Source organism: Pongo pygmaeus, chromosome 11, assembly GCF_028885625.2.
Source record: "Pongo pygmaeus isolate AG05252 chromosome 11, NHGRI_mPonPyg2-v2.0_pri, whole genome shotgun sequence".
Lineage (NCBI taxonomy): Eukaryota > Metazoa > Chordata > Mammalia > Primates > Hominidae > Pongo > Pongo pygmaeus.
Genome location: NC_072384.2, coordinates 63,291,871 through 63,311,939, shown reverse-complemented (window position 1 = coordinate 63,311,939; position 20,069 = coordinate 63,291,871).

The following is a 20,069-nucleotide window of genomic DNA, read 5'->3' as shown; positions in this document are numbered from 1 at the left end:
ACACTTAAAGAGGTAGAATGTGGGATTATCATTTCCCAGGCTCTTGCATGGAGAAGGAACATTGAGGTCATCTCATTCAATCTCCCATCTAACACTTAAAACAACTCTACAACATCACAAAAATGAATCCTGGGAAACATACCTGCTGATGATAAATTCATACCCATGGCAGTCCACTATATAATTGAATAGGGTTGTGATTAAAAATTCATTCCTGTCTGGCTGGAAAATACAATCTCTCTTTTTTTTTTTTTTTTTTTTTTGGTTTTGTCGTTTTTGCTTTGTTTTGGCTTATATTTCTTATCTTTCCCTTTCTCATTCAAGGAAATATTTGTATCAATTTGGGAAAGGGATATGGCAAAATAGAACTCAGAAATCATTGTGGCTTTGCTTTTCAAAAGTCTAAGGCTTCAGAGGAATTTAAGTTAAGGTATTGAAGAATACAAGGGAAAAAAGATTTTCCCCACAGTAAGAAAATATCTCTCAGACCCTGGGGGAGAAGAAGAAAGAGAGAGCAACAACTTCATGGCTTCCAAGAGTAGAGGGGACCTCTACTCCACTTCCTACTAAGACTGAATGTGAGGCAGCCAAATGCCAAGCAGAGATATTTGAGTGGTTCATCAGGGAGTTAAGCCCAGCATCATCTTCACCCAGTTTCCTTACCCTATGGAGTGTAGCCTAGCTGAAAGGGCACATGTATACAATGATTGTGTCATCAGTTACCTGTGGGATTGATGACTGAAAACTGCAGCCCCCCATCCTCAATACAAAGACAATGCCCAAGATTCCAGAATTGAATGATAACTTGAGGAGGAGGCAGCATCCTTAGTTAGGCTGCATTTTTTTTTCATAAACTCAATAGAGCAGAGGCTAAAAGGCAGAAATTATGTTATTACAGGTGATTAAGAAAGTACTGGAGATAGAGAGTAGAACAATGGTTACCAGAAGGATAGTGCAGGGGGTGGAGATGGTTAATGGGTACAAAAATATAGTTAGATAGAATGAATAAGATCTAGTATTTGATAGCACAATGGGGTGACTACAGTCAACAATAATTTATTGTATCTTTTAAAATAACTAAAAGAGTATAATTGGATTGTTTGTAACACAATGAAAGGATAAATGCTTGAGGTGATAGGTACCTGATTTACCCTGATGTGACTAATATGCATTGTGTGCCTGGAACAAAATATCTCATGCACCCTATAAATATATATACCTACTATGTACCCACATAAATTAAAAATTAACAACAAAAAAAGAATACTTTTTTTGGTCCACCTGTGTCGTGGATTGATTCATAGCCTTTTTGGTTATATTGTGCTTCCTCCTGTGACATGGTTTTCTTCATTGAAGAAGTACCGTCAACATCCTTAAACTTTGGCAACCAGACTGATGATTATTACCAGGGTGTGATTTATGAGTAGAGTATCCTACCATCTCTCCTCTTCTGGTCATTATGCTTCCTTTCATGTAGCAGGAGATAACATTTTTTGGCAGCCACACACACTGATAAGCCCAAGCTACAAACAACTAAAACCCCAAAGTGATTTTCATTCACATAACCAAAAAAGAATGACTTACTAGCTAGATTTTTTAAAGATAAAATTAGAATTTTACTTTTCCCATTATTGATCCAAGATAAATAATAATAGAAAATATATATTAAATTATGCATATATATACACATACTTATATATGCTTATATGTACATGAAATGAATACAACAATGATAAAAGAAATAAGAAGGAATATTCAGTTTCTACACAGAAATCATGTTGTCTGTGAACAAACACAGTTTTAAATCTTCCTTCCAAATCAATTTATTTTTATACTATATTTTTGTCTTATATTAGTTATAATTCCCAGTATGATGTAGAAAATGAATGATGAGAGGGGACATCATTTTGGGGTTAATATTAAGTACTAGTAAATTCATTTATTTTTCTTTTTCTATCTCTTTTCCCTTGGGAACACGTGTGCAAAAAGTTTTGATGTTTATATTCTTCATTAAACCCTACAATGCCATTCTTTTGGTTTAGTTTATTGTATTAATGTTCATTTATCTCGGGATTCCCATTCACACTCTTTCCTACAGGCAACCACTCAAATTTATTTGATATAAATTCTTGGATAGGTATATATCTTCGATAAATACATACAGTTGTATTTGTGAGGTGTTTTAATGTCCCTGTATTTTCTAGGTATGGTATTATGTAACCTTATAAATTCAAATGTATTATGTTAGACTCTCTGATTTGAGACATTTCTGATTTGATGTGAAGTATATTTGCTCTCACTCTGCTTTATGGTATCTGAAAATCTGCCAAAAGCCATCATGGTATACCATAAGATCTTCTCAATAAGTGTTATCAATCCATTAATTCTCATCCTTTAAGTCTAAGCATTCCATTTGTACAAATCCACCTAAATGTACCATCATCTAGTCCAAGTTATATATGATGCCACTGGATTCTGAGCATTTGCAAGATCCTTAGTTCTGTCTATGTGAGGAAGTTAGAACATACAAGGAATGAACTAGTTTGTAGAAAACAGTTGCAAAGTTGAAAATGGAGATTCTAGGATATAGGAGTCTTGCTTTAGGAACAAATCCTGCTCAGATTCCCAAAAGACTTCTTCATATATCACACAAACAAGTAAACCCATTTATATAACTATCTGAAACATCTTTCCTAAGACACAGCATAAATGACACAGGATCTACAGAGCATTATAGGCATGGAGAAACAAAAGAAACATCCCCGTATTTTCCTGCCTGTCCAAGAAACTCTACCTGCTAAGGTAACCTACTAGAGATAATACTAGTTTAATTGGTAGATTTCTCTTATCATTCTAGAATTCTACACGTTTGAACAATTCCATTCCTTTGCCTTTTCTTGCACTATAATTGGCCACAAGACAAATGTTTGAACTGAAAGTTTTCTTGATTAGTCTTACCACATTCCTACCACAAATACACGCTCATATGCACACTAATACACACCAACACTAACAGGGCATCAGCAGCTAGAGCTTCATGCTACTATGCAGCAAGAATCTCTAGCATTATCTTATGGATTGCCCAGGTATTTACACGTCCAATCAAAGGTGAAGTTCATAGTCAACCCTATGAGAGAGAAGAGCAATGCTCTCAATGGCATTTTGGAACTTCCACAACCTCATGAAAAGCTATGAGCACAGCTTACTGTGTGTTACTGTCAGGAGGTAAAGGGACTCGCTGCTGTCTCACGCCGTCTGCACCCTGATTTTGATGAGGAAATGTTGCCTAGAAAAGTAATATTATGTCAATGGAAGACAATGAATCCAAAGATGTTTATATGGCAGATGGCTAAAAATTTGTTGATTTTAACTGAGGCAGAGAAAGTCTACACTGGAAGTAACAACAAAGTACATTTTCCTAAAAGTTTACACATTCCCCAAAATATCACAAAGGGATTCTTTGGTATACCACATCTCAAAATTACCAAAGTGATTAAATATAATCAGATCTTGAATCCAGGAATTTCACACTTTTCCTTTATTCTGCCACCAGTGTTTATATGTGAGGCTTGATTGTTGGCCCCTACCCGGCTTAGGTCTTCCAACTTTACCTGTAAGCCCCAGGGTCTTGCCTATGGCCACTGCCCAACTGAGGCTCTGCTCCTGCCTAGAGCCTCTTGGCTTCAAGCCTAAATTCTGACCTGTTCTTGCCCTGCAGGTGTTTTGGCATTCCTGGTCTGACTTTGGAAGGAGTCCAGGCTTTGTCTGATCTCTGGGACACTTAACCTAGGCCACATTCTTTGTTTTCAGCTACTGTAATCTTTTTCAGAATTCCATGAAACAGTTTCATTTTTGTTCCTTTCCTTTATAATTTGTAGGAATTAAAAAATCATTCATGCATTTATTTACTCAATCAAGCAAATATTTATTGAGCAAAGTCAATGGCCTCAGCACGGTTACTCACGTGTACAGAATACGCTTTAACGGAACATATGGATTTTTTTCCAAATTAGCCTTTTATGAACTAAAAATTGAGCTTATGTTACTTTAACATTTTTTATTGCACAGTTCGAAGTAAAAAGTAAAAACCTTTTAACAGCTGCTGCCATCCCTTTGCCACAATCCTATTCCTCAGTAATATAATAGAAGTCAGTGGTTACTCTGCAGCAAAAACTGTAAGAAATATGTATGGACCTTACTTTTCAGGAGACACATAGAATTTATTTCTGTGCATTTCTTCACAAAAGAAAGTCTAGTAGTTGTGGAGTCACATATCCCACGTGAGGACAAAGAATAAGTCGTATTATTTCACTTTTAATCAAAACTATCTCATTTTTTCCCACCTCACTCCAAATCCAATCCATAGTGCCAAAACCACCCTTCCCAGTATACCGTGATGAGATCAGAAGAAGGTTGAATGAAAGAGGTTCATTATACAGAAATTGTCAGCCATGCTAAGAAGAAGTAAAAGAGGATTGGTCCAAGTTTACTTCATAGATGGTTTTACACTTTGTTTTACCCCCAGAGTGTTATTAGATAGAAGAAATATCAACCAAAGAAAGCTGCAAAGACTTGAAGGGATTATATGGAATTTATATATGTGAGAACAGTAGTCACCCTCTCCTCACGCATGGAACAGGATATATCAGATCTATGTACCAATATCCTTTAAAATGTTTTTTCAGCTTTATTGATGTATGATTGATAAATAAAAATATTGTATCTATGTTAAGGTATAATGTAGTGTTTTGACACAAGTTTGCATTGTGAAATGATTCCCACAATCAAGATAATTAACATATCCATCACCTCTCAGAGCAAATTTCACATATACAATATATTATTATTAACTATAGTCACCATGTTTTACATTAGATCTCTAGAACTTATTCATCTCAAAACTGAATGTTTGTACCCTTTGACCAACAGCTCCCTATTTCCCCCACCCTTCAGTCCCTGGCAGCCACCGTTTTACTCTCTGTTTCTCTAAGTCTGACTTTTTTTTTAATATTCCACAATAAGTGGTATCATGTGATATTTGTCTTTCTGTGCCTAGCATGTTTCACTTAGCTTAATGTCTTCTAATTTCATCCATGTTGTCCCAAGTGGGAGAATTTCCTTCTTTTCTAAGACTTAATAATATTTCATTGTGTATACATTTTCTGTATGTATATACACACACACACACACATGCGCATATATATAGTCAAAATTTCTTTATTCATTCATCTGTTGATGAACACTTAAGTTGTTTCATTTATTGACTTCACTATTGTGAATAATGCTGCAATGAACATACTGATTTCATTTCCTTTGGATGTATCCCCATAAGTGGGATTGCTGGATCATATGGTAGTTCTATTTTTAGTTTTTTGCCAGCATCTTTTATTTTAGAATAACACTGAGTTTTGCTCAAGTGGCTTATTTGGAAAAAGTTCACTTGCCAATACAGAGATGACTCAGATTAAATTTGTCTTTGCCTTTTCACACTAACAAGCTTGGAATATTCCATTTAAGAAAATTTCCTAGGACCTTTCATTAAACTCAGCACGGCATTCTTTATGAGTAAGGTGTCTTGGAATTTACATTCATTTAGCAAATACCTACTGGCTACTAACCATGTGCCAGGCACTGTTCCAAGTGCTGCGGAGACCTTAGTAAAAAAGAGATAAAATTTTCAGTTCTTCATGGAGCTTATGTTTTACTAGGGGGAGGTAGAAAAATAAGCAAATAAATATACAGGATACTGAGTGTATTGAGTGCAAATGAAGGGAGAGGAAGCAACTAAGATCCATGGCATGTGAGGGGCGAGAGTTTGCAATTTTAAGTAATGCAGTGAGGAAAGGCCTTATATCAGTGATCACATTTGAGTAAATACCTGAAAGAGATGAGAAAGTAAGCCCTACCAGTATAGGAAAGAATGCTCTAAGCAAAGAAAACAGGCGATTCGAAGGGCACTGCTTGGAATGTGTCTGCCTTGTTCAAGAAACATCAAGAAGGCCAATGTGGCAATGGTTGCAAGGGAGCAGGTAGGGCAGGGATTTCTAAAACCTTGTATGAACATTGGATTCACCTCTGAGGGAGATGGGATGCTTTGGTTGGCTTTTGAATAAGAGTGACAGAACCTAAGCAGTTTTAAAGAGATCACTTTGATCCCAATGATAAACCAAGATTTGGGAGTTGGAAATCCCAAAAGGTCGTTAGATTCCTAATGTCCTTTTTGATGCTATGATTCCACGTTCCATACTTTGAAGTGATATCCCAAGCACCTACCCAGTTCAACGTGAAATGACTGTAGAACAGTATTTTCAGCAGTCTGAGGTGCTAAAATCACAGTATTCTAAAAGCGAGTGTAACATTAAGTATTAGAAAGTCTGAGATTGCCTAACTTTGACAGTGAGAAAGAGGAGGTTAATTAACAAGAAATTAAGTATTATAGTGTAAGTATTTGTATATTCACACCATACGGCTTCATGATTCAGAACGCAAGAAATCATTTGGAAATGAATATGGTGTGTTATGGTAGGCAATACTTGGAGAAAGGAAACATGGGCAAATTTGGCTCCAAAAATGTTAGGAGGGTTGACTTGAGTAAGTTTCTTAACCTATCTCTGTCTCATTTCCAAAACTGAGAAAATAATATCCACACATTTGCATGTGAAGATTAAATAAGACATTGAATGGGAAAGACCCAATATGGAGTAAATGCTCAATACATGTTGGTTTCTTCCTTCTTTAGACTTGACAGAGATGTCAAATTTTGACATGAATATTTGCGTAGGGTTGGAAGAGCAAGGCTATGGGAGTTTTTTCTATGTATACTTACTACAGACCAGATATTTTGATATGTCATTGAATAAAGAAGCACGTACACTGGAAAAAAAAAAAAGGTAAGATTGCATCTGCCCCTGGCCAAGTTGAATGAATGAGAAACGAAAATAAATGGTATTCTTTAGTAAATACAATCCCAACCGTAAATAATAAATGATAGTCTACAAGTAATGTAGAATTTGTCAAAATTAAAATTTAAAAATGTACTTACATTTTTGAGGACATGGATGTTCAGGCACTTATAAAGAATTTTAGAATCAATCCCAGAATCCAAGGGTTTAAATTATCATAAAAAGAACATATCAAGCCAAGTGTGGTGGCTCATGCCTATAATCCCAGCACTTTGGGAGGCCAAGGCAGGAGGATTGCTTGAGCATAGGAATTTGAGACCAACCTGGGCAACATGGTGAGGCCCTATCTCTACCAAAAAAAAAATTGTTTTAATTAGCTAGTCATGGTGGCATGTCTGTAGTCCTAGCTACTCAAGAGGCTGAGGCAGGAGGACCACTTGAGGCTGGTAAGTCAAGGCTGCAGTGAGCTGTGATTGAGCCACTGCACTCCAGTCTAGGCAATATGTGAGACCCCATTTCTACCTTAAAAAAAAACTAAAAAAAGAGAAAATATCAAAGGATTTCAAAGATTACCACCCTTTGAAACTTTTTTTTTTTTTTGAGACAGAGTACTTACTCTGTCACCCAGGCTGGAGTGCAGTGGCATGATCACAGCTCACTGCAACTTCTGCCTCCTGGGTTCAAGCAGTCCTCCCACCTCAGCCTCCCAAGTAGCTGGGACTACGGGCACATGCCACCACTCCAAGCTAATGTTTGTAATTTTTGTAAAGATGGGATTTTGTCATGTTGCCCAGGCTGGTCTTGAACCCCTGGGCTCAAGGGATCCACCCACCTCAGCCTCCAAAAGTGTTAGGAATATAGGCATGAGCCACTGCGATTGGCCTCACTTTGAAACTTTTTAAATAAAAGGCAAATTAATCTTTAAAAAATATATTTGAGAGCAACAATATATACATATTTGTGACCTAATCTTTCCATTTTCTTCTCTGTTGTATCTGTTTGTTTGTTATTAAAGTTTTCTACTAAAATAACTGGGTTCCTTACATGGAGAGGTGACATCTAGAGAAATCAGTTTAGTTTAAATTGAATTGGCTGCTGCATGAAGCCTTGTAACATCATTGTCAGATGTACCAATAAGTCATTATTTTCAGGAATGACACAATATGGTGACACATCCTATATCCTTTGTTACAAAAAGGGGATAGTACAGGTGGAAAAGATAAACAAAGTCACAGAGGCCTCATGGTCAACATTAAAGTGATTTGACAAAGAAAGAATAGCAGAAAGAGAAACAGCATCTCCTGTCTGTTTTCTGGGCCTCAAAAGATTCATAACTTGATATATTCTTAATTCAGCTAGGAACTTTTACAAATTGAAATGATGAAAAACACTGCATAAATATTAGAATTCTCTGGTGGAAAGGTATGAACAATGAACGTGTTGCTGAATGAATACAAAGTACATAGCACTTTGCAAATAAGAAGGCTGTCAAAGAAGAGAGAAATTGACATATATCACAGGACCTACTGGACCTAAAATATTAAATATGATGAGTGAATAAAGACTATTTTTCTTGTTGCTTAGTTCTTCTCGTAGGCAAGAACATTTCCTTCAAAAGAGCACACTAAATGCATTCTCCAGTTGACTCATTTTCACACTAGATGGCAAATGTGTGGGAGGCCACAAACACAAAAAAGATGCTTTTTGATTAGATTAGTGAGAGGGGGAAGTCTGATTCATCCATAAAATGATAGGAGCTATATTTGTTCTAATGATGCATCTAAGATTGCATTTCCAGTTGCTTGATTTTAGATGGTGCCTTTGGAGCATCTCTCTAGAAAGAAACTTTTTAAAAATTCTTTAGCTGAAATAATTCTTCTTTCTGACCTAAAACTTGAAATCTTAAAACTTCTGAACTATTTTGTGGACATTAATTGTGATGAAAAGGAGGAGTTATTGGAGGGGGTTCCGGGGAAGGGTCAGAAAAAATATATTCCATGTCCAGAAAAATGGAGAGGGCTAGGAAAATATGGTGTGGGATTACACAATTTGGAACTGAAGGCTTTAGCCATGAACATTGAAATATGGTAATCCAAGTGTAGTTGTCCAAGAGATCTGCTACTGCACATTATCTAGGCCTGACTCATTTTTCTTACTTGTACTTTCAAATATGTCGTTGGCCCAGTGTGACCTGTTGAAGGTTTTGTATTAGATCATGGTGTTGTTAAACTTTCTAGTCAAATAGGCTGTTGAACTTCTCTTTCTTTTCCTTTTAAAAAACACCCAGGTAAATGGCTTTTGCTATAGTTTACTGAGAGTTTCCAACAGGGTTTGAAGTTAAGAACATTTGAAATTTATCATATGATAGATAAAATAATGACAAAAGTTACATCTCATTCCTAATACTAAAATTTTGTCTGTGCGATAAAAATGACAACTGGCACAAGCATAGAAATGCTGTTTAAGGGTGGAATAAATACCTTTTCTCTGCACTATTGACTACCCAGTGCTCAAAGCAAGTATTCAAATACTATACATCTTACCCCCAAAGATCATTGATAGAGATTATATGAAAATAAATTCAATTCAAGTTTAACATTAATTACACTTTATTACAACTGCATAGATTTATCATAGTCCAGACTACAGTGGCTAGTATGGCTTTGGGCAGTTATTTGATATCTGACAATGGCAAGAAGTATATAGTATGACAAGTTTTCTCTTTTAAATGAGGAATATTAGACAGCTATAAAATCCTTCCGTAAAATGAAATGTCTAATTTTACCCATGTGATACTTCTTGTTTTGCTCTTAGTGGAGTAGTATGTACAGATTATGTCAAATGTCAACAAATATTAAAACAAAATGCAAAAAACTTTAGATATTTTGAAACACCTATTTTATTTTTCACTTTTCTTATGAATTTTGGCTGCAACGAACTATGCTAATCTATACATTTCTTAGTAACTTTGTTTTAAATCTTTGGTTATATCTGATAAACTTAAGAGCAAATCAGGTTCACTTTATGATGATCTAATTGGCCATTGACTTTGGGAAACTGGAAAAAGCCAATTTGATTCCTTTGTGATAGATTTGGTCAAGAGAAAGACCTAGGAAGGAAGGGGCTACAATAATAAACAAGTTGTTAAATCACTCTATATAGTGGAGTTCAAACAACTAAATGAACAAATAAAATTTAAGAATGAATCCTCACTTCAATCATTGCAATTTTTTGCATTTTTTTTTTTTTTTTGAGCCAGGGTCTTGCTTTGTTCCCCTGGCTAGAGTGCAGTGGTACAATCATGGCTCACTGCAGCCTCGACCTGTCAGACTCCAGCGATCCTCCCACCTCAGTCCCGAGTAGCTGAGACTACAGTCACACACCACCATGCCTGACTAACTTCGTTTTTGTGTGTGTGTGTGTTTTTGTTTGTTTGTTTGTTTGTTTGTTTCATAGAGATGGGGTTTTGACATGTTGCCTATCCTGGTAAATTTCTAAATCTTACTGAGACTCAGTTCTCTCACGTGTAAATGGAGAAAATAATACGCACTTCACTTGACTGTTATGAGAATTAGCCAAGATAATTAGGCTCTAAGCATTTAACATAGAGCCTAAAAACTGTAAGCATTTAATAAATGTTACTTTCTGTTTACCCTCCTTCATACTAAAGAAACAAAGTTCAATTTTGATCAAAGTCTAGTATCATGTTAAATATCAACTTTCCCTTAATGATTAAATCCCTGCTGATCTTTTACACCATGGTGTTTGTGTTAATTGAATAGCGATTCAAGATGTCTACACACTACAATTAGAGATGACACTACAATCTAATGAAGCCCTCTCCTACTTAGGAAAAGCTTGTGTTCCAAAAGCCAATTTGTCATTCCCTACTAAGAATTTAAAACACATATTCCCAAAGAATCAATGCTTTAGTAATCTATCATTTACTTGATATATTATGTAAATAACACTGACGAGTTTAACAACTTACAATATTCTATGGCAAAATGCATTCAAAATTCCAAGTTGAGACTTTGATAATGTATGCCTCCCACAGGCAGTAAGAATAGAATTTCTCCTAGTTCCAAGATACTATGGGGTCTTCTGTAGGCTGGTGTACTGATCTGTTGGTGAAGACACTTCTTACCACCTCCTTGCCATTATTCTGTTCTCAGTCACCATTAGTATAGCTTTCTGGCTGGGCACAGTGGCTCACGCCTGTAATCCCAGCACTTTGGGAGGCCAAGGTGGGTGGATCACCTGTGGTCAGGAGTTCAAGTCCAGCCTGGCCAACATGGTGAAACCCTGTCTCTACTAAAAATACAAAAAATAAAATAAAATAAAATAAAATAAATAGCTGGACCTGGTGGCAGGTGCCTGTAATTCCAACTACTCAGGAGGCTGAGGCAGGAGAATTGCTTGAACCCGGGAGGCGGAGTTCACAGTGAGCCAAGCTCATGCCATTGCACTCCAGCCTGGGCAACGAGAGCAAAACTCCATCTCAAAAACAACAACAACAAAATACGTATATAACTTTCCTACCTTTAGGTTCATTTGCTCTTCCTCCCCAACACACACACACACATACACACACACACCCCTCTTTTTCTTTTGCTTTAAGAACTATTGATTCTCCATTACTGTCATTCCTAACTGCTACTTTCCCCCAACCACCATAAAACTCAATGCAAACTTATGACCCTATGTTCCCCACTGAATCTCTAAAGTAAACGTATTACCCTTTTGATTTCTGTGGGGAGGAGAGGATAATCAGAGTTTGCAACCAGGAAACTCATGGAACTAATGATCATTAAATATCCTATCCTATACATGTAGTTCTACACCAGGCTCTGAACTCATCATATTTCTCATTCTTTTCTTTAGGCTTGGAGAAAATTAAAGACATCATTTATGCTTCATAGAACAAACCAGAATCATAGGATCTGAGATTTGATGAATGAGATGGGAGGGAATAAGGAACACGATTGGATATCTAATGGAGATAGAAGAGCAGGACACTGGTGGAAAAAGTCTTAGAAACAAGTTGTTGAATAAATATGCAGGAATAAACAAATGAATGAGATTTCCTCAAGTAAACGAGTTTTAAAAACTGTAAAGAGATGTATTTGGTTGGTGCAAAAGTAATAGCAACTTTTTCCATTACTTTTAAAGGCAAAAACCACAATTTTGTACCAACCTAATACAATTGTGTATTAGTTGCTTTCTCTTCTCTCTGGTTCACCATGGCACATGGGAAGGGCTGGGAATTCCTGGAGTATTAAGTCAGTGTCACACTAAGCAAACAGGTATTCTGATGCTTGAAGTATTCATAGACGTAGTAAGGTATGGTAAAAAGATCCTTACTTGCAAGTCATCTGAGTTTGAGATCACATTTTCTCACTTCCTAGTCAGAGCTCTTGGGTAATTCTTTCGCTTTGTTCAGGTCTCTGTTTTACCATTTGTGAAGTGATGAACCTAGAATAACAAATGAAGAAATACCCAAATACATTTTTTAATTAAAAAAATAACTAAGATCCACAATTTAGATCATTAAAGATTTTGAACATGGGGTATTTTCTTTTAAGTGTCCCAGTAACATTGTCTACACAACACAGAACACCCATGTGAATCCAAAATATTCAGTTAGCCATCTGGATGACTCCAGACATGGGGTGTGTGGCATACTGCCATCAGAGCATCTGTATGGCTGATATTTTCCTTTCCTAACTGAATGTTTAGATAGTGATATGGAATAACAAGGACCCAATTAGCTAGTACTGTTTCTCACTCCTTACCTTAGTCAAGAGCCCATCTCACACAAAGGAAATAATAAGAAAATTATTTTGCCCGCACATCCATTCAAACCAAGTCACTGAAGGCATTCACTTGAACAGAGTATATCCTTTATTGAAGAATAAAGAAGATGAACACACATTTCTTTTAGCATAAAAAACATTGACCAGGGTCAAGTAGCACATTGCTAGCTGAGTTGAGGCCCAGCATGGCTTATTAAGGCTGTTTGCTGAGAGAGCTTGTATTAAGTCACTGGGCTTACTTTAAAATTTTTTTTTCCCTCTCTAACAAGTGCCAGACATGTGAGTCCATAATGAGTTTAATTAAAGTCAATGGCAGCCAATAATTCAAACCTTATAAATGTGAGAGCAAACAAGACTCTTAAGTCAAAACATGAAATATTCCATTTAAGTGGAAGTTTTAATCTTGTTTATAAAATAAAATTACTACTTATATTATGGGCTAATAGAGTTCAAAGATCTGATTGCCAGTGCTGGATCTACCTCTTTGCTATTTGGAGAAAGTAAAAAATTTTAATAAGAGAAGAACTTTTTTGTAGCATCCAACAATAGGCTTATATATAATTGGTATTTAATACATATTTATTAAGCACATAAATGTGGTAAAATGTACAGTTCTAAGAGAAGTAAGCAATAGGACAATACGAAATGAAGATAACAAGCAGGTGCAAAGGAGAAAAGGCAGATGAAAAGAGATGGGGGAGAGATTTCTTTCATTAACTCACAATCCTTGTAATTTTTATATAAAGCTAGATTGTTACCCCTTCCTAGAAGGATTTAATGTGAGCTACAATAAGGTTAAATATTATGAAGAATGTATCACTTTTGAAGGATGTACTATTAGTTACCATACACAATTAAAATATGTGGAAATGATTCATTTCCAAAACAAATGGATCAAGTCTATAAACGGATTTAAGGCTCTTGATCGTCATTTGTTGGTTCTCTCTCAAATTTGCTGTAGTTTAACACACTGAGGTTACTCTTTTAACAAAACAGATGTCTTACTATATGAAATCTGTAGCTACATGTTTATATTATTTATGTAACATATTAATTGAAAATTTTTATTGGATCCATTCTCATTTTCACCCAAATTATTTGGCTCTCATATTCTATTGAAATCTACTCTCCTAGTTGAGAAAAGTTTCAAGATTCAAATTACAATGAAGAAAACAAATCATATTAGTCATGCTGCTCACACCATCTTTATTTGGACTATAGTGGAAATTGTTAATAGGCTCCGGAAACCAATGTTCATAATCACCTTGTTTTATAAGAAACCAAAACATTTTGTTGAACATGTAAAATGAGAAGATAGAGCAGGCAATTAAATTTTTAATTGAGAGATTTGTATGTTTAAATTCTGACAAACCAAGCACCAAGCCTTTTTCTACCATTAAAAATGTTACTCTCTTGGGATAAAGAAATAAATGTTCGCTTTATCGAAGAGAACCAGACCTCAGTTTAATCTGCTAGAAAAATATGCGATTAAATGTCTGAATTTTGAAATGTTTAAATTTGGCTCCATGTCACAGAACTTTAAATACCTCTTTGATTACATATTGATGTTTTAAGGTAAATTTGTTAGGTGTTGTTTATATACATGAATATTTGGAACACATTCTTCATATTCCATCATAAAAATATTTTACATAATTTTTGAATAATAAACGATGAACTATGATCCTCTTCATGCATAGTAAATGTTAAATGCTGCATTGTTTGCAGACATTAAGCCATAAGTGTTATTTGAGATCTTACAAAATCCTGACCCCTTTAAAAGCCAAACAGCGCTACAACAGGCATTCCCTAGCAACTGTATTCATAATGGCAATCTCTGACAGTCAGTCAACCTAAATAAACCATCAAGAATTCCAAGCCAGAAATGAGTTGTTGAGGGCTCCCGTTATCATGTCGGGACTGAGGTCATGGAGGAAACTGGAATATTATTTTCACTAGTGCTGGCCTGCCAGTTAGTGCTGGAATTAGATTTTAGTGAAGGTGAACTTCACCATTGCTGATACTGGCAGAAATGCACTCAAAAATCCTTGTAAGGGCATCAGAAAGGCCTGTGGATTACAAAGAGGTGAATCCATCCCTCTCCTCTTTCTCTGTTTCTTGTCTTCAGTGTCTCCTGTTGATCTAGAAAACCATTTTTGTATACCAGAGTTTATGATCCCCAATTTGTCTGCCAAGGCTAGGATTCAAACTGAAACTTCCCGAGCTTGGAGTATCAGGGCACTGAAAGCACATAAACCTTGGTGCACACTGGTTAAGTGGGAGAATCCTTAGTAACATACCTTTTGAAATGAGACAGTCAAAAGATGCTGTTCTTCACTTTTATAATGTAATGTTTTATTTTAATAGAAGGTTTAAAAAACATTGCTGCGTTATCACATTTTGAGTCAATAAAGCATCTTAGCAGGTGATAAAGGTATGCAATGAAGGTGCTGATCCTCCCAAAACACGTGACTCCTGCTTCTCTCTGGAAGTGGCATTATAGACTTGGGGATAGACAAGTGGAAAGAGTAAACTTCCACTATGAACAAAGAATTTTAAAAATGATATGCACTCAGACTTTCATTGTATTTCCTTTTTTTCTGACAACACAAACTGACTCAGTTACTCTGATTTTGTGTCAGCTGCTTTAATAAAAACTCAAAGAGAAAAGATAATCTACATTTATAAATGTCATTTGCTGTAACAACCATGTGTGATGCAGTTGCTATTAGACTACATAACTTAAGATAATGGTTTTATTTATGAATGCAAGAAGTGACTATAGGATACTACAGCTGAAATATACATTTTTTTTTCTTTTGTCAATTTGCCAAGGGAAAGAATATAGGGATGGTATTTAAAGGCACTACAAAGTGCACAATAAAGAGTTCTGCATTTCACTTCTACAAGATCATTTGCGAAGTAGTGAGGCAGGTGCCAACAGCCTATATTTTCTTTGCACTCTAGACTGAACCCCAAGACACAATTATTTTTATAGAAATAAACCCTCACCATGTGTCCTATGAATTCAGATTAATGATGGCCTTGCCTCATAGCTAGATTAGCTTTAGTAGTGCTTCCATATAATCTTATTGTATTATCAGAAATGCATAGTTTATCACAGTTCTAGATATTGCAAATACAGTGGACAAGACAGAGACTATTAGCATAATCATGAAGCAGAGAGAATTAGTATAATTAAGTTGCATCAGCATAGAATAAAAGTTTTTGAGAGAATGGGCTGAAGCTCTTGAGAACAAGGCTTGGTGAGTAGGAGTGGACCTATCCAGACAGCTGGATGCTCGGCCACAGGCACGAGCCTTTGTTTCACCTGCTGGGTTGGCAATAATAAGCCAACATAGACTTGAAGGCTTGACGAGTTATAATATTTCATATTCCTATTTTAAAACAATATTTCAGAATTATTTATTACTTTCTGTTGAGCTTGGTGGAAATAACCTTTGTCCTGGATTTTGAGCACTAACAGGCATTTTCATATCAGACTAACATCAACATTTGAAATATATCCCAAACCAAATATTCTCAAGATTAGAAACAGCAACCTGTTACATCATTTCCTCAAAAAATTATAGTCTGAGATGCAAAGGACCTTTTATAAACTGATTTTTGAAGGTCATATTTTTCAAAAAAAAGAAGACTAAAGAAATAAGGTGGTCTCCTTGATAAATGTCATTTTCTGTGTCTCTCCTCTCTCTCTTTCTGTCCACAATGGTCAACAGTACACACAGAGGCTCTGATGCTCACATGGTTGTTTGATGCTCCTGGGCAATGCGTTAGCAGAGTTTTTTTGTGCACCATTTTAAAGGCTGTAAGTGCAGTTGCTGCCTGAATCCTGCCACTGGCCTCTCTTTACTGCTAAGCAGTGGCCAATCAAGTATGCACACGAATAATTCAATCACATGGGGCAAGATGCAGGTCGGCTGTATTTCTTAATGTAGGGAGCTGCCTAATAAAGCTGAACTAGAGAAGAGGCAGAATTTCCCTTCTGCCAAAATCAAGCCCTGCCCTACTAAATATCCAACATGGAAGAAGGAAAAGGACAGAGATACTCTGTTTGTTACAGCAAGTGTTCCAAAAGAGAGAAAGACAGTATAACCTGTTTCCAGATGTGGGCATCAGTGTAAGCTGACCCAACTTAACTAAGATACGGCCAAATCAGAAAAGTTACTCTTCCTTCTGGAGAAGGAGTGAATAATTGGATAGAGAAAGGGAACAAAGCTTTTCCCCCAGCATTTATTGTAGGGACAAAGTGGGACATTGTTGGTGGACATTCTCTTGCTGTATGGGAACTCAAGAGCAACCAAGTAGTATACTTTCAACACATAAAAAGTTATGTAAACTCTTTGTATGTTTAAGAGTTAATTCTACCTTTCTTACTTGTATAGTTTAGCATAGGGTTCCATAAGAGGTAATGCCTCTAACTTAGCATTTCCCAGAGCATGTTCCATGAAACATACGTTCTTTGTGATGTAATTTTAAAGCAAGTGGAGAGTCTAGTAACCAACTAAGTGTGATGAATATTGACTCAAACAATATATTGAGTTAAACCATTTTCTTTACTGAAGGACTTCTCTACCTGTAATACGTGAATGTGGATTGTGAAAGTGTATTGTGAACATTTGAGAGGTGTATAGAATGTATTGTTTCCCAAAATTATTTGATCGCCATGTTCTATTTTTCCAGTATATCTCACAGGATTAATGTTCTTAAAAGCATCTTTTGCAAAGCATTGTACAAGTGGATATTCTTTCACTTTTCACTTCCAGAACACCTAGCCCACTGGGTGAAGATAGGTCAAAGAGAATGATAGCAGGCAAAAGTCAGAAAAAGCCAAACCCCTTTTGGGTCTGGAGCTGGATGGGTTGATGCTACAACCCAAGGCCATGAACTGGAGCTCTAGATTTGGATTCAGTTTCACACTAGATGATTCAATAAGAGCAGATGATAAAGAAAATGTGAATGATAATGCTTTTAGGGAGCATATTCTGTCCCAAATTATCTCCAAATAATACCTTATACCTGGCATAGCTGACTCATTTATATTACTTGTTAGATGCCTCAAGGCATCTGTGTTTATAATGCCTCTCTTAGAAATTCTACAATGTGACCAAGAGGAAAGTTGAACTGCCTGGTCAGCTCTCGATCCATTCTAGGCTCTTAAGTCTACAGAATCAGCTGTAACTGGGCTTGCCATATGGACAACTGGGGATGGGAAAGGTGCTGGAGCGTATTTCACTAGATTCACATAATTATGAAGCATAGTCAGTCAGTTTTGTTTCTAAGGGCTAAGGAGGAGCAAGGTTGGACATTAGTGTTTTTACTTTATCTATGACTGTTCCAACCCAGAGTTTTATCCCCCTCCTCTGCATTGGAATCCTAAACATGTATATGCTACTCATTTATACATCTAACCAAAATGTTCATGTATTGTATCATTGCAGATTATTGAGTTTTGTAAATAGTTTGTGTTTTATCCTTTAATATTTTTAACAAATTTTGGAGCAAAACCTAAAATGTGTTGTAAGTCTGTCTGCTTTAATGAATAGAATATATCGATCAGAATCAAATATTTCTTAATACCTTGGGACAATTACATTGAATATCAATGATTAGATGCTGTCCTCTAATGCATCGGGTTCACAGAATGTGATGAAGCATACAGGATTATCTCTACCCTAAGTCATCCAAGAAAGCAACAAGTTTTTATTTCTCTTATTATTTTTTCCTTCGCCTCCCTTTTTTTTGTTGTCAGGTTTTCAGTTGTCATTCTCACTGCTCTCAGTATGCCTGTATAATCTGTGGTAGACTGAAAATCAAATGACTACAACTGTTAGAATTTGTGTTACGTAGGAGTCAGTAGACTAGTATTGAACTACTTTTCTATGAGGCAAGTACATGTATTTAGTATGCAGATTTTGAAACTTCACTTCGGGCTGACCAAAGATATTTTTGTTTACTTCTGGGTTGTTGATTCTGTTTTGAGGTGAGAAAATGTTTCTCTACTTGTAGATAGATAGATAGATAGATAGATAGATGATAGATAGATAGATAGATATAAAATATCCTAAATCCTTTAATTCAACTGAGAACTCTGTGAAGATAGATTATCTGATACTTAAAGAACATTCTACATAGTAGCACACATTAAGTGCTCAAAAAATATCTGTTGGCCGAGTGATTCTGTAATTCCCTCTTCCTTACCTGTACTTAACAACTCTGTCAGACTGATTCTGACTTTGGCTAGAATTACAAGAAAAATTATTCTATTTGGAACAAACATTCTCATATACACATTATGGGTTGAATTGCATCCTCCCATAAATATGCTGCAGTCCTAACCCCCAATACCTCAGAATGTGACTTTATTTGTAAATAAGAACTTGGCAGATGTAGTTAAGATGAGGTCACACTGGAGCAGGGTGGACCTTTAATCCAATGTAATGTTGTTCTTATAAAGAGCAGAAGAGACACACAGGAAGAAGACAGCCACGTGGCGACAGAGACAGAGATGGAATGATGCCTTTACAAGTCAAGGAACACCAAAAATTGCCATGATCACCAGAAGCTACCAAGCGCAGGGCTGGATTCTCCCCTCCAAGTTGTAGTACGGCCTGTTGACATTGATTTGGGACTTATGGCCTCCAGAACTGTGAGACAATGAATTACAGTTGTTTTAAGCCACCCAGTTTGTAGTACTGTGTTACAGCAGCCCTAGGAAACAAAACAAATACAATACATTTTATTTTCTTTTCTTCTCATGTTTGGGGAGAAAAAAGGATAACGAAGTTGTTCATTACCTTACTCCCAGGTTGTTACCTGAGACTAAGTAGATATCCAGGTGATAGTTCATAAGGTGATGACCCCCTCCAACTGTTGTCACAGCAGCAATGAAATCTTTACCAGTAGAAACCCAGTAAAGTAAAAAATAATAGCCACCTGTTGTGCCACAAATGGACTGGGAAAAATATAGATGGTTACAGGGATGTGGGGGGGTGGGAGGTAATAGGAAAGTCTGGACTCCACAATAATTAGTTTGAAAATTGTCCAACAGCTTATTTAGGGAGAGCACTCAATATTTTCAGGCAATGGCCAAATAAGAACATTATAATAATAGAACATTTAATAATGTTAATTCTCAAGGGACACTTTCTTCTATTTGTGGGCAAGAGAGAAAGGAGGAAAAAGGAAGAAAGGAGAATGGAAGGTAGAAGGAAAGGAAAGAGAGAAAGAATGAAGAAAGAGAAAAAAGTAGGCAGAGAGATAGATAGATAGACAGATATAAAATATCTATTTATATGACAGCCAAATAATTTGGGTGAAAATGAGAATG